This window comes from Protopterus annectens, chromosome 11.part0 (assembly GCF_019279795.1).
Source record: "Protopterus annectens isolate FY-2018-M chromosome 11.part0, PAN1.0, whole genome shotgun sequence".
Classification (NCBI taxonomy): domain Eukaryota; kingdom Metazoa; phylum Chordata; order Ceratodontiformes; family Protopteridae; genus Protopterus; species Protopterus annectens.
The window spans coordinates 1,398,009,633-1,398,023,962 of record NC_056745.1 but is presented as its reverse complement, the minus strand read 5'-3'; the positions used below and the strand labels follow the sequence as shown (position 1 = coordinate 1,398,023,962).

At 37.9% G+C, this 14,330-nt stretch overlaps 1 protein-coding gene across 10 annotated transcripts in view; it reads left to right on the top strand.

Moving 5' to 3' along the window:
• LOC122815864 (F-actin-monooxygenase MICAL2-like) overlaps nucleotides 1–14,330 on the top strand; it is a gene marked incomplete at its 3' end in the record, with an annotated part of 2,588,394 nt that overhangs the window by 1,829,502 nt on the left and 744,562 nt on the right.

Below are 14,330 nucleotides of genomic sequence, written 5' to 3'. Positions count from 1 at the left end.
CATAAACTCCATGAATTTTTAGTGACAGTTAATTATTTATGGTAATAAGAAATTTATTTATCCCATTGACGAGCCCAGCACACTCTAGCATGCTAAGTAAATAGCCTAGGTTACAATAATAATAAAGCATTTTGCAGATACAAGCAGAATAACACAGAATGGGGCATCCAGAAGAAATCACTCTCCCATGCTAGCTAATGATGCATAGGATTGCTGGAGTCTTCTATGAAGTTCTTTTGATTTTTTTTGTGTGTAAGCATACATATCAAACCATTAAAGTTATTTTAGTTTAATTTAGTAACCAGTATGTCAGGTAGCCAGTCATTAGTTGCCAGCAAAGATAAGAAATTGTTTGGTCTATCAGAAGGCCGAGATTCTGTGCCTGAAACAAAAGAAGCAAAACATTGGTGAATGTGTTTTTGCAGTCCAAGCTAGATGGAAATCCGCTCAGGATTAGAGTGTAGTCTGGCATGTTTCTTCTGTGATACCACAGTCTGTTATGTAATCAGTACTATCTGGGACAGGCATCCCTTTCATAAGAACCCACTCTCTTGTATGGTAACCATATTGACATGAGCATACTAGAAAAATGCTATACAGACTGACAAACTTGCTGGTTGAGACACAACTATCCACTGGTCTGTGTGATTTCTACACACATCTTCCTTATAGCTCCTTCTGCACTTTTTTGGGTTTTTCAGTTTATGCCAGAGTCTGTAGAGCACAGTGTTTTTCCCATAGCTGTTTTTTTCAGTTTATGCCAGAGTCTGTAGAGCACAGTGTTTTTCCCATAGCTCCCTAATAGTGTCCCCCCTCCACAATCTTCTGTAGCAGAAAGCTGCATAGCATGACTGCCTTATAAGTTCTTTGTAACTTCTTTCTGCTGCCTAGTGGTCCACCCATTGCAGCCCTGAAAGTCACATGGTCACCCATCTGTACCCTCATATTTGTTATTTGAAAATCCTAATGTGATCACTCTCTTATACACCTTAGCTTTAATTATTGTATTTATTTGTTTAATACGGTAATTGAAGTATTTTCAATTATGACTTGAGGCCAGAGGTGGCACATATTCTTCCAACATGGTGCACTGTAGTACAGTGGGATTATAATGACCATGTTCTTGTAGTGTGTTTATACTCCACGGTTTGCACTGTTTGTTTCCTGTCCTCTGTATTTTCTTAGTGCTTATGGTTTTCATCTTTTACTGAAGCCTGTAGAATGTAACTCTGTACTCAAGATGTGACATAATCACTGCCCTGTGTGGTGGTCTGATGACTTTGTTCTGACACCAAACAACCATATTATACTTCTGCTCATGCTGGCTGCAGAGATTTGACACCACTATGAGATATTTAACTTATATAATCAACACCAGCCACACCCCCCCCCCCAACCAAAGTGATCAGCATTGTGGTTCTATGCAGTGCATTACTTGAAGATAAGTTTGGAATATTCAGCTGTACAAGACTCTTCACTTTTTCTGTGAACCACATGTTATATTCTTTTGCATGTTATTTAGGTAAATTAAACTTGTTTCAAACATTTTGCAGTTTGCACATTTCCCATAATGCCAGAGTATGTGACACTTATAATGTGCATATAATTAGTCTCTCACAGGTATCAACATGGTAAGTGAATTCTACTGCCTCTTACATTTCTTAGGACTAGAGCTGCTGGGATAGAAACTTTGTAAAGTTGGCTGACAGATGTTACTAACCTGTCCAAAGGAATCCTAGTTCCAGATTAGAAGAAATGCAGACATATTGCTATGGTGTCCTGCACAGGTTTGTGATGTTTCTTGTGGGAAGCATGCATACCATGAATGGCATTGCAGTGGAAACAGATTGGTATGTACTTTGTAGAGTATCATGTTTTAAATGACATGGCCTACTAGTACGTTCGTACCATTCCTAAGAGAACAGGCTTGAAGAAAATTGATATGTATTTACCTTAAACCCCTGTAACAACATTCATGATTAATTAGATGAGGCATATATCAGGTACAGTATAGAAGCTTTGCATTTGTAAATAATCTAAACCTCTGTTGCAGCATCAGCAGAAGGGTTTGGATAGGCAGGCATATTTTGCAGAAGATGCCTTTGCTGTGAAACAGACTTCCCATCCACAAAAAACAAAATCCATTCCTGCCCGTTTTCAAGCAGAACTTAGATCTATGGCTTGAAAACAGAAAATATACACCAGGACTACTAATGGGCAGAGGCAGTTCCTAAATGCTTTATAATATGCATGGGTCCACTCACATTATCTAGGTATGATCCCAGTTGTTCTTATTAGGAGTAATATATTATTGTTGACCATGGGATGGGCAAGGCCAATCTATAATCAAATGGGATAGATTATTTTGAGTAGAAAAAGGGAAATTAGCTAGACTTAAAATGGCCTCCAAGGGCAGCCAGCCTAGTGCTTACCTGTTGACCTATGAACCTATAATCCATCTGTAAAACAGTCTGCAACATGGGGAGCATTACAACTACTTGAATCCCAAACACTCAGTGAGTACTGTCTCAAGCCCAGGGACTTGTGTGTCTTGTACTTCAGTTGTTCTGCCACTTATACTCAAACTTGAATATAAATTCAAGCAGGCAGCTGCTGCAGCTTAGCTGAATGCATTATTTGAGTCTGAGCAAGGTAAGTGTGGCCGCCATGGTGAGGGTGTTGGTAAGTCAATTAAGGCACCAGTTGAGGAAGAGAGCTTTAGATTTAGGGAGCAAGAGGTGGATTTTAGGTTTAGGAAGTGCTCACATAGTGTACCAACCCCATTTAAAACCACTCAGTCTGTTCGTAAAAAATCACCAGGAAACAGAGTTGAATCACAAAGAAACTGAGTTCTATAATCACAACAAGAAGTAAAAAAAAAATGGGTTAAGCACTTTCATCTTTATACGTTCTAGGACTTCATCAGAAACTAGAATTAATGTTTAATTATATTATATAATAAATTCATTAAGTCATGTGATTTCAGAATATCTAATCCCTAACTAAACGTTTAAACAAAACAGCTATCTTAAAAGTGCCAACCGTAAAATACAGATATACACTAAACTGTATAAAAACAGTTACCTGATAAAAAGCATTTTAAACGGTTATGTTTCCATTGATATACAGTCTTCATGAATACAAAATATTTTGTGTTTTTTAAAAAAATCTTAGATAATAATAATAATAATAATAACGGTGTATATGTGAAAATTATTTGATATTTTCACAAATTATAAAGTTTCTGTATTAACCTTTAGACTGAATGTTCCATAAGTTATAATTTGGTTGCTTTAATTTTAAGAGCTGGTGTAACTGATATCTGTTCATTAAGACCAGATTTAGGAAGTGAGAAGGGGTTTTTAGGGAGTGAGAAGGGAGTCTTCAGGTTAGGGAGCAAGAAGGGGATTTTAGATTTAGGGAGTGGGAAGGAATTTTAGGGTTAGGGAGTGAGACAGGAGTGTTGGGTTTAGGGAGGGGGATTTTAGGTATAAGGAGCGGGAACGTTTTTTTTTGGTTAGAGTTTGGGTTCTGGTAGGGCTACACAATGTTTTAGGATAGGATGTTGGGAGGGCTAAGTAGTTATGGAAGATCAAGCTAGTGAAGATTGGGCACTTGAAATTTTGAAAAAGTGGCAGAAGGCAAGTGTGTCGTGAGCAATTAGAATAGGAACACCTGTAGGAAACCCCTGCAATATATTAGGTTGTATTTTGCAGTCACAAGAAACTCTTTTAATGCATTGTTTATGTTGATAAATACGACTTTATCAAATTGTATTTTGAAATATTTTTGATTTTTATTTCTAAAACTGACATCATGTAAGAAAAATGCTATTGCATGGGTGGTAAGTCAGTTAACCGAGCAACTTCAGTTTAAAGGACTTAAGTTAACTAATACAACACAATGACTTTTTCATTTATTTCGTAATGCTAATTGTGTCTTTAAATGCCGAGGTTAGTTATGTTAGGCTTTCCTTTGCTTATCAGATTAGACAAATCTACACTCTTGTTCATTTGTTGCAAACATAATCACTGACATGTTAGAACAAATATCAGTGCTGAAGAAGTAACTACCATTTCCTGCTGAAATGTCTAAAATGTAAAAATATCTTGAAAGGATATTCACTTTACTCAGGGGCTTTTTCTGGTGCATAGTGATATGAGAACTTGCAGAAATGTTGGCAAACACTAATAATTCTGCCAGAAGTCTTTTGAACAGTTTTACAGACTGTATTTGATTGAAACATACAAGAGAAACTTGCTTTTTGTCCAGTGAGGAATCAGTAGTCCACATACCCTAAATATTTTACTAAATGTAGTACATAAAAAGTATGTTTTAGCTAGAGTTGTTTTATAAGTGCAGTGTTTTTAGTGTACCCCCAATATAGAATAATTGAGTGAAAGCTGCAGACAATGGAAGAAGCTGGCCACTTAGTTTTAGTACTTAAAACATACTTTTATTTTTATAAATCATAATATCAAGCTCAGTTATGTGGTCATGATATCGAGATATAACTGGAAGCCAATAACAGCAAAGTCTTTTAAGCTGCCTTTTTGTTGGTAGAAGTGGCTTGACTTTGCTATTTAAGGCATCGGTATCACTTCAATAACCACCTCAGGTGATTCTTCTTTGTTATGCATCCACTAAGGCTAGAAAAGTGTAAGTATTTCACAGTAAAGTTTTATACTAGTTGTATTCATTTGTATACCAGACCAATAAGATGATTATTTATTTTTCATTGATTAATAGGCACCTTAAAGTTGTCCATGTTCAATGTTTGTGTGGTGGCTGGGCATAGAACTGCATGGCACTAACGTTTTATACTTATCCTGGGTGACTGGCATTCTTCTTTCTGCTCTTCAAAAGGCATTTGATGTTTTGAAAATACTGGTGTATTTAGTATCGTAAATGATTGCAACAATGATTATGGCTATTACACTAAGTAACTAAGTGGATGAAATTTAAAAAGAGGCTGAGTAAGCCAGTTTTTTTCTGAGTAATGCTCAATACCAAGTGATGCTCTATGAGGTACTGCACATATCCACCACTGGCTGGCAGAAATTTACAGCAAAGTGTTCAGCAGCTGGTATACAGGGGCAGTTACCTGGTCATCAACACCAATTCATCTCCTCAGTAACTGGTACACAGGAACATTTACATGGTCATCAACATCAATTCTTCTCCTCAGTGGCTTGTACTTAACTGGTCATCAACACCAATTCATCTCCTCAGCAGCTGGTACACAGGGGCATTTAACCTGGTCATCAAAACCAATTAATCTCCTTCCTCAGGTCATTCCTGCTTTTGGATGTGATATTTTAAATCAGTATAATTCAGCATATTCTCAGTGTTTTGCCAGTTGTATACAACTACAGTATTTGAGAAAAAAATAGTATGTCTGATTTCAGAATCATGTGTTATTTTCCTGTCTGCCAAAAACAGCTGATATTTCTGATAAGTGTGATATTTTCTATGTTTATAGTCAGATTATAAAACTGCCACCTGAGTGCTTTTTAGAATTTTTAACTACACTGTTATAAGCAGTAAGACATCTCTTCTACAATTTGCCATTGGCCAGCAAACAGCTTCAGAAGATTAAATGAACTGTTGCCACCAGATCTTTTACAGAACGAAAGAAACAAGTTCCTGTAGTCCTGTTTAATTTATCTTACTCTTTGTCCATTGGACTTGTGAGTCCAGGCAGCATCCATCTTGAAAAATGTTACCTGTACCTTTTTTTCATATAATACCTGTATTTATACTGTTAGTATTGTTTGTAAGGGAAACTTATTGATAACTTCAAGATCTCTGATATTTCTCTTGTCATCTATCTTGACAACATCTGCAGACCTGATTCCAGCATCACTATAAGCTATAATCTAAGATTTTTCTGTTGAATTCTTTTGCTATTCCACCCAAGATGGTATTAACTATATCAAACCTTGTAGAGGCATTAGTACACTCAGTATTGTTTTATTTATTACATTTAGTCACCTTTGTATCACTAGCCACCTTACCAATATCATTGTACCTCTTCCACTGAATTAGACATTGTTTGTTAGTCTTTGCCCAAAATAATTTTACCAGTACATGCCAGTTTAAGTTCAGTAACAAAAAAATAAATAAAAATTGGACAGTATCATGACCCCATCCCTAGTGTGTGCCTACTCCTCAGAAGAACAGGAAAGAGGAAATGATGATCTGAATGCCTTATGGAACTCTTCCTTCCAGTTGTCTAGGTCTGCGTTTTCAGACTTCATTGAGAGATGAGGTGAACAAGCATCCCAGTATTAAAAGACAAATTTCTTTTTATACTACAGATGCATTAATGTAAGTGAAATAGCCCAAATGACCCTTTGCAGTCATGGCACACAAACAATGCAAGCAATCAAAACAGCAGTGTCATCATCATTGTCATAATAATCATCACCACCATCACCACCATTTTCTTGACTGCTTGCTGTGGTGAAGGTCATTGTGCTAGTAAGCAAAGTAGGCCAGACTTCCCTATTTGCAAAAACAATTCCCATCTTATCTTGTGGCATCTCCAGTGTTTCTGTGCAACTTGATAGACATGATCTGTATAAAATGTCCGTATTACATTCTGTGACTTCTTCCCAGTGGTTGTATCTGGTACACTTCCAGTGGGAGACAGCAAGGAGATATTCACAAGGTACTCAGCCCATCTCAGCTGACTCCAGTTATTATGCAGAATCAGTGACAGTACTCTAAGGTTTTCCCAAATTCCAAAGCTTCTCACTTATTCATGAAGAGTGAGCTCAGCAACTCTTCATAGTAGCCTCATTTCTGCCACTGGTATCTGCAGTCTCATCCTTTCAGTCAATATGCAAAGCTCATGCCCATAAATGAGGTTGCTGTATATAAATTGAATAGTAAAGTTTGAGCTTCATTATTTGACTCACCTCTCTCTTCATCCCTCCATTCTGGTACAGTACCTGTAGTACTACAGCAAATGTACCATTGTGCTGAGCAGTCTTATGAGCGCCTTTATTCTTACTTCTGAATGAGACCCCAAGATACTACTTGGAGAGAGCATTTCACTCTTTTCCAGGAAAGAACCAGGGCCTCTGATTTGGAGGTACTGATTCCCATTTATCTGCTTCATATACAGCAAATCACTCCACTGCTTGCTGCAGATTGCAGTCACTTAAGGCTAAGAAAACAACATTATCTGCAAACAACAAAGATGCAGCCTTCAAATCACCAAGCTGCATAGTCTCCAGATCTTAGCTGTAAATTAAGGTCTTGTTAGCAAAATTCACAAATAGGGAGGAGATGAGACACACCTTGAACATATTCAACTTCATGTTGAGAATTCGGATGTAGCTTTTATCCCTCCCAAATATGAACTGATTGATGTGCAGCAGCAGTTGTGGAAACCCATACTATTGCAGTAGATCCCAGACAATATTTCTGGATATACAGTTATAAACCTTCTCCAAATATGCAAAACATGATGGAGAACAGTATCATTGCACATTGAACTCCCCTGATCCGTCCAACATGAGCTGATTCACTGTTCCATGCCCAGTACAGACTCTGATGTGCTCCTCTTAAATCAGAAAATGGATTATTGGATGGATTTCCCATTCCAGCACCTTTGCATTTGTTTCTAAGGGATGATGTGACCCAAACATAACTGAAACAAACCTGTCTGTCCTCATTTTTGAAATAGGGACCACTGCCCTAATTTATCAGTGGTGCAGTAGTGCTCCAGCTTTCTGTGCAACATTGCAAAGATGTGTTAAATATGACAACCCATCAATGTCCAATGCCTCAAGAATATCCATGTGTATCTCATACACTCACATTTACTGTAGTGGAATTGGTAATTTGTCACACTGACTTCATATACTGCAATAGATTAATTTCCACCATTTGTTTCCTGTGCTGTCATCTCAGAGGAAAGCATGTTTACCAGATGCAGATGTTCCTTAAAGTATTCGTATCAGCTCTCACCAATATCCCCAGTTAAGGTCAGCATTCTTCTGTTCTTCCTGAGGACATTTTGGTCAGTGTATCATCTCCCCCTCCTGAAGTAGTGGGTGGGTCTGCCAGAACCTCTTTGAGGCTGTCCAAAATAACTATCCATGACCTTGTTAATCGCCTGCCAGGCCCAGGTCTTTGCATTAGTGACTAGCAAAACTGCTGTCTTCCTGGTTTGTCTGTGCCTATCTGTCAAATTCAGCGACCAGCCACACTAGTATTGCATAAATGCCTTTTTCTTCAACCTTAGCTTCCCTCACTGCCACCATGACAAGCTTCAGCCACCATTGGCCATACCTTCTTACCACTGCCTCGGTTACTAAGATCTTGAACTGGATCCATTCAGACTCTGTAGTCTCATCCTCCCCAGGTATGTGGATGAAGTTGTTCCAGACAGTAGAATTGAACTCATCCCACACAGAAACCTTAGACAGGTATTCTCACTAAATTTCACTATATTGTTGTGTTTCTGTGATCTGTATAGCAGCTGTCCGAGCCATCTGACATAACTCATCACCAAATAATGACCATTTAATAGTTTATCACATCTCTTGAGTTGAGTATCTGAAATGTATGGGTCCATGGTATGCTGGCCAGGGAATCTGATTTTCATTCCTTAAACAAAGAAAATTTCATTTTTTGTTAGAGGAAATCCAGGAATTATACTAATTAAGTGCATTTTTTCATTACCATGATTTCTGTATATTTATTTAAGTTCACACACACACACACACACACACACACACACACATATATATATATATATATATATATATATATATCTATGGGTCTACTTCTAAATTTTGAAGTGTCAAAACTTCGCATTTCTTATGGTCAAAACCATAAGATCGAAGTTTTAAAACTTTGAAATTTAAATAAAAAAATGAAAACAAAATAATACTTTTTTTACATTTTTGCAAGGGGACCAGTTACCCTGCACCCCCACACACCCTGCAAATTAAATATACCAATGCCAAGATCGCACTACAGTGAGGAAAATGGTAAATATACCATTCCACACTGTACGGTGATCTCCATTTAAAAGGTTTGAAGTTTCAGCACGTTGATCTTATGGTCTCTACCATAAGAAATTTGAAGTTTTGAAACTTCAAAATTTAGAAGTAGACCCATATATATACAATATATATATATATATATATATATATATATATATATATATATATATATATATAGGTCCACTTTTTAATTTCGACATACCAAAATCTCGACTTTCAAAATACTGATCCCAGAAAGTCGAGATTTTGGAATCTCGAAATTAAAAAGTAAAAAAAAATAAATAAGTAAAACAACTAAAATAATGTTTTTGCAAGTGGGCAAGCCCCCCTGCACCCCCACACGGGGATGCACCTCCCACACCCCCCTACTTAAATATACCAATTCCAAAATGGTGCTACAGTGAAGAGAACGGTAATGCTGCTGTTCCGCTAATAAGTGTCTCAAGGTGAGCTGATTCCAGGTGCACTTAAGAACCTCCATGTGGCTGATACAGTATGTATTTTTATGGACAGCTCATGAGTGGAAGTGTAACAAAACTTCATCACTCGGGTTCAGATCGGGCAAAGCAATCTTCCCAGTTACTCCCATCCATCGATCTTCATCATTTTCCACAAAAGCATTGAATTCTATGAACACAACTACAAAATCTGTAGGTGGTACCCTGTCAAGCACTACAGTCATGGTCCCTAAGAAGCTTCACTGTTCAGGACTTCTGTTTATTTCATGTGCACAAACAACAGACATTTCCTTTCTGTAACTTGCAGTCACACTGGGGTAGTCCTTCCATTTAGTGTCACAAACTTCTCCTAAGCAGGGCCTTGTGAGTATCCCCATACTCACTAGAGGCATGATCCACTTCAAATCAGGAGAAACCACCCTAGTTTAAAAATCTGGTTACAGAACCATAGCAGTTTATGAAGGAAAGACTGCCTAACTCTTCATAGGTTCATATGTAAATACAAGTTATCATTGTGCAGACTATTACAACTGTAGCCAATTGCCAGAGGTCAGAATCAAACCCTGTGCCCAGCATCTGTGAGGTAATTACCTTAACCATTATGCCAACCCCTCTGTCTACAATGCTTTGAACCCACAGTCACTCAGCTTCACTCTACACTGCTATATTGCTTAAGCAGTTGAGATAATGGACAGTCAACTGTGAGCACAAGCTATTGCTTTTTCCCCCAAAGTAAGAAGACATTCCATATCCTAATAACACGTTTTTATTGCCAGATTCTAATTAAACTTCATTCCTTCCCACTCTTGCCTGGTATATTTTACTTTGCAGTTTACAAGTCCACAAAATGACTCAATACAGGTATTCCAGGCTGCAGCTGCACTGAGCTATTTAGGTCACCTGGCCACTGGGCAGTGTCCAAAGAACACCATCTCCAGACCTTGCTCTAGGACTGCATGCCAGTATCCCTTTTCCCTGTGACAATTTTATTTTTAAGGAACCATCACTGAAAATTATTCTGGATTACTGTACATCTAGGTATATCTGGTGGAGGATTACCACCTATCCACGTGTTTGCCTGACAATCCTGGTTTGGGCTCCTGTGTCTTGAAAAAACATGAATACGGCAAGTGTCCTGATAATTTAGGAGAAAATAAATCTTTCTTATTGTCCTCAAAATACTACAGAAAAGTGTGACAGTATATCTTCAATAGCTTAATATTACAGAAAACAACATAAATAACCAACCTACTAAAATAATGACTCCCTGTTTTGGTAAAAAAGGGAACATAGGTTTTGTGCATTGTTGGGGCTGTGGTTAATCCTGCAAAATGTCATGTTTCCATGTCCCACTTTGGGCATCTAAGAAGTTTGCAACCCTAGTCTGACCTCTTCTCTCAGATGATTTTGATAAGGGTGATTGCATCAGGAGAATTAAAATCCATACAACATAGCTGTAAGAATCTTAAGGGTACACAAAACCTTCCACTACAGTGTGGTTAAGTTGCCAGGATAGGATAAGTTTAAAATAACTCCATCTCCTTTCAGTATGTTATTTGACATATGTTATTAAGCTTAAATTAAATACCGAAATAATGAAACATCATTATAAGTTACACTTACATATATATTGAATTGGCAGAATGTGAATTTTAAATTCATTTGTTTGGCCTGACTGTTGCAGCTACCACTCTCTCCTCCTCTCCTCACTTGTCTACCTAACCCATGCCTCCTTAAAAAGGAGCCTATCATATCTGTCCACCAACCTTTCTGTGAAGTAACATTTTCTCACTTGTAAGCTAAACCCAGACTACTTTAGTTGGTAATTATCCTCTTTCCTCCATGCCCTGTCTTTCTCTTTCACCTCTGTCCCCACTCATTTCGCCATGATTCCTTTTTACTCTCAATTATTTCTCCATTTTTTTCTCAAAGTACCATCCTAATCCTCTCAGTCTTTCCTCATGTGGTACCACTTTTAGGCTCACAACATACTTGTGGCATTTCTCCTTGCCCTGTCTGTTAATGCTGAATACTTTTCCTTATAAATTGTGGAGAAATAGGCACAGCACCTTGTAGTGATGTAAGTATATAATTCTGTCTCTTGAGTTTGTCCCTCCCTATGCACCTAGCATCTGAATGCCATTGCTACCAATCTCTGACATTGTTGTAGGTGGTCCATTGGTGGACTATTGCTACCAGTTCCTCCAGCTGTGCAGCACTGTGAAGTTCAATCCCCCCCCCCCACCCAGTTTGTACACTGTCCTCTGGACTGTCCTTCCCTATATGCAGTACTCTGTACTCTCAGAGGTAAACTCAGCTAGCATTTTCCTGAAGTCGACACCAGTTTACTCACATGCTGTTAAATATGTTCACATACAGATACACACTGAAGAGTGACTGGCCAGGACTGGCTCATAAGCAAAACATAATTGTCTCATTTGGCACCTGATACTGCTCATTGATTTGGCACTCCTCAACCAGTTGAAGAGCAAAAAAAAAAAAGTAGTAGTGGCAGGTCCGAATGTCCTATGTCCCCCTTCTCTTTGTGTGAACAAAACAAAAAAAAAGTTCCCTTCTTCAGTCTGATACTTACTTCTTTCAGTGAGGAAGACGAGGTCCTAATGCCCTTTTTGCTGACATACCATCACCAATAAAAAAAATGCATCTAATGATCATATCCCATTTATTTATTTACTTACTTTATTTTACATTTGTTTACTGGGAAAGTCTGACTGGGTCCATTTTCAGCAGAGGCCCATGGAGAAAAGCTCCAACATTATCAGAACAAAAATTACAAAGTAGACAGAATGAAATTACAGTAGGCATTCGATAGTGAGTTTGTCTTTCTACATTCAAAATTGGTATCCAATACAATATGCAGTGATTTTTATTAGAGGAAGTTGTTTATAGTTATATATAGAAACATCAGACCGTGGATCAAGATAGATTTGATTAGACAGGTGATAGTGAAGATACTTACAAGAAAGAAGTTAAGAAAGAGGTGCAAAGCATTGACATCAGGAAGAAAAGCAAGCTAAGTCAAGCTTGTGTATGTTGAATTTGACTAGGTTCTCTCAGTATTTAAGTCCAGTAAATGAAAGAGAGAAAAGGATAACAGTACTATGGAAGGTTGATGTCATATTCAGTTTCTGGGTCTAATTAGGGGCATATTAAATAAGACAGAGTTTATGCTACAGACGAAGATAGTGAGTAAACACCAGTGAGTAGTGTTAGTCCTAGGTTGCAAAACGACTGTATATATTATGTGAGTAGTTTACCTGGCTGGGAACGGGTGCATAACCATGAACTAGCTAAATGGGACTTGAAAACATATTTAAAGTTGGCTTTGTTTCCTGTATTTCTTATGTTCAAGGGTATGGCATTCCAGATTTTAGCAACATAGTTGGAATATATGGAGCTATTTTTGCTTCTAGTTATGTCCATCACTGATTTAGCTAGCATTTACTTGAGTATTGGTTTATTAGCCCTTGGAGAGCAGTTTTTTTTTTCAGGTTGGTAGAATATTTGATGGGCCGTAGTAAGTTGCTTAAGGGTGGGTAGGTTGGGTAGTTCTAGCCAAGATAGTTGTTTACGGGCCTGACAGTGATGAGACCTAAAGGCCGAATCAATTGCAAATGTTGTTATTTTGTTATAGCAGGTATGTAATTTGATAAAGTCTGAACTGTTGAGATTGGTGAGTATGGAGGATGCGTAGAAAAGTGGAAACTAGGTCGGTTCTAGCAATAATAGATTTAGTATTATTGGAGAGCTATTTTTTTGCATCTGTATAGCGTACCAAGTTTTTTTGTGATCTTTTTTAATTGTTTGGATAATATGTAGATCAAATGTCATGTTTTCATCTATTACAACTCGTAGAGGTTTGGCATGGGTGGCTGGTGTGATAGTGGTTTTGTTGCTGGAAAAATACCATGGCACCTTGTGCCCAGGGTGGCTGCCCCCTTTGCTTCACCTATCCATGTTTCTGCTCATAAGTACACCATTGATCACACATTTGTCTTTGCTTGAACCAGTTGTTTCCACTCTTTTCTGTAACCATGTAAACATTCTTTTCTCTATAGCTTTTCCCCAACATTTGCCCTTTAACCTCCTGTGTAGTACAGATTCAAAGGCTTTACTGAAGTCCAGGAAGACAACCCTTACTGGATGGTTGTTAGTTACCAGTCATAAAACAGGATCTCATTGATTGCATAGAATCTTTCAGGTGTGAGCAATGCTGGGCTGACTCTCAGTAAAGGGTTACCTTCTAAAGGTTTACATGGCTAAAGGGATAAATTATTGAAGCAAAGAATCATGAAGTATGTGGGAGGAAAGAATAAAGGCATGACAAAAATAATTGAGCTATAGAAAGGTGACATTGAGAACAAGAGTGCACATAAGCAGGTCAGAAATTCTAAATGAGTTCTGTACTCCTACCTTATTTTTGCATACTTTTTTTACTTCAGATAACAAAGGCCTGCCCAGTTCCTCTCTGATCCAGATACTGTCAGCGATAAGAACCCCTTTGAGGGGATCACTTCAGCAAGGCTGTCTGGTGTTATACCTGATCATGCACCAAAATTTGATCAGCTTGTCAATTCTGTGCTGTTTAAGGCCAGTTAAAATATTGTCCCCCCTTTGTCATACAAAAAAAGCAACTCATGAAAGCTGTACTCAATAAACTACATTTACTGCTCATTTGCGTATGTGGCTACTACATTCTCACAAGTCCTCATTCAATAAAACTATTGAAATGTAGCAAACATATAATAAAACTGCAGCTTTTGTTTCAATGTTCCTGTTAGACACATCACTGGATCTCACTGAAGGCAGTACAATGACGAAAAGTCAA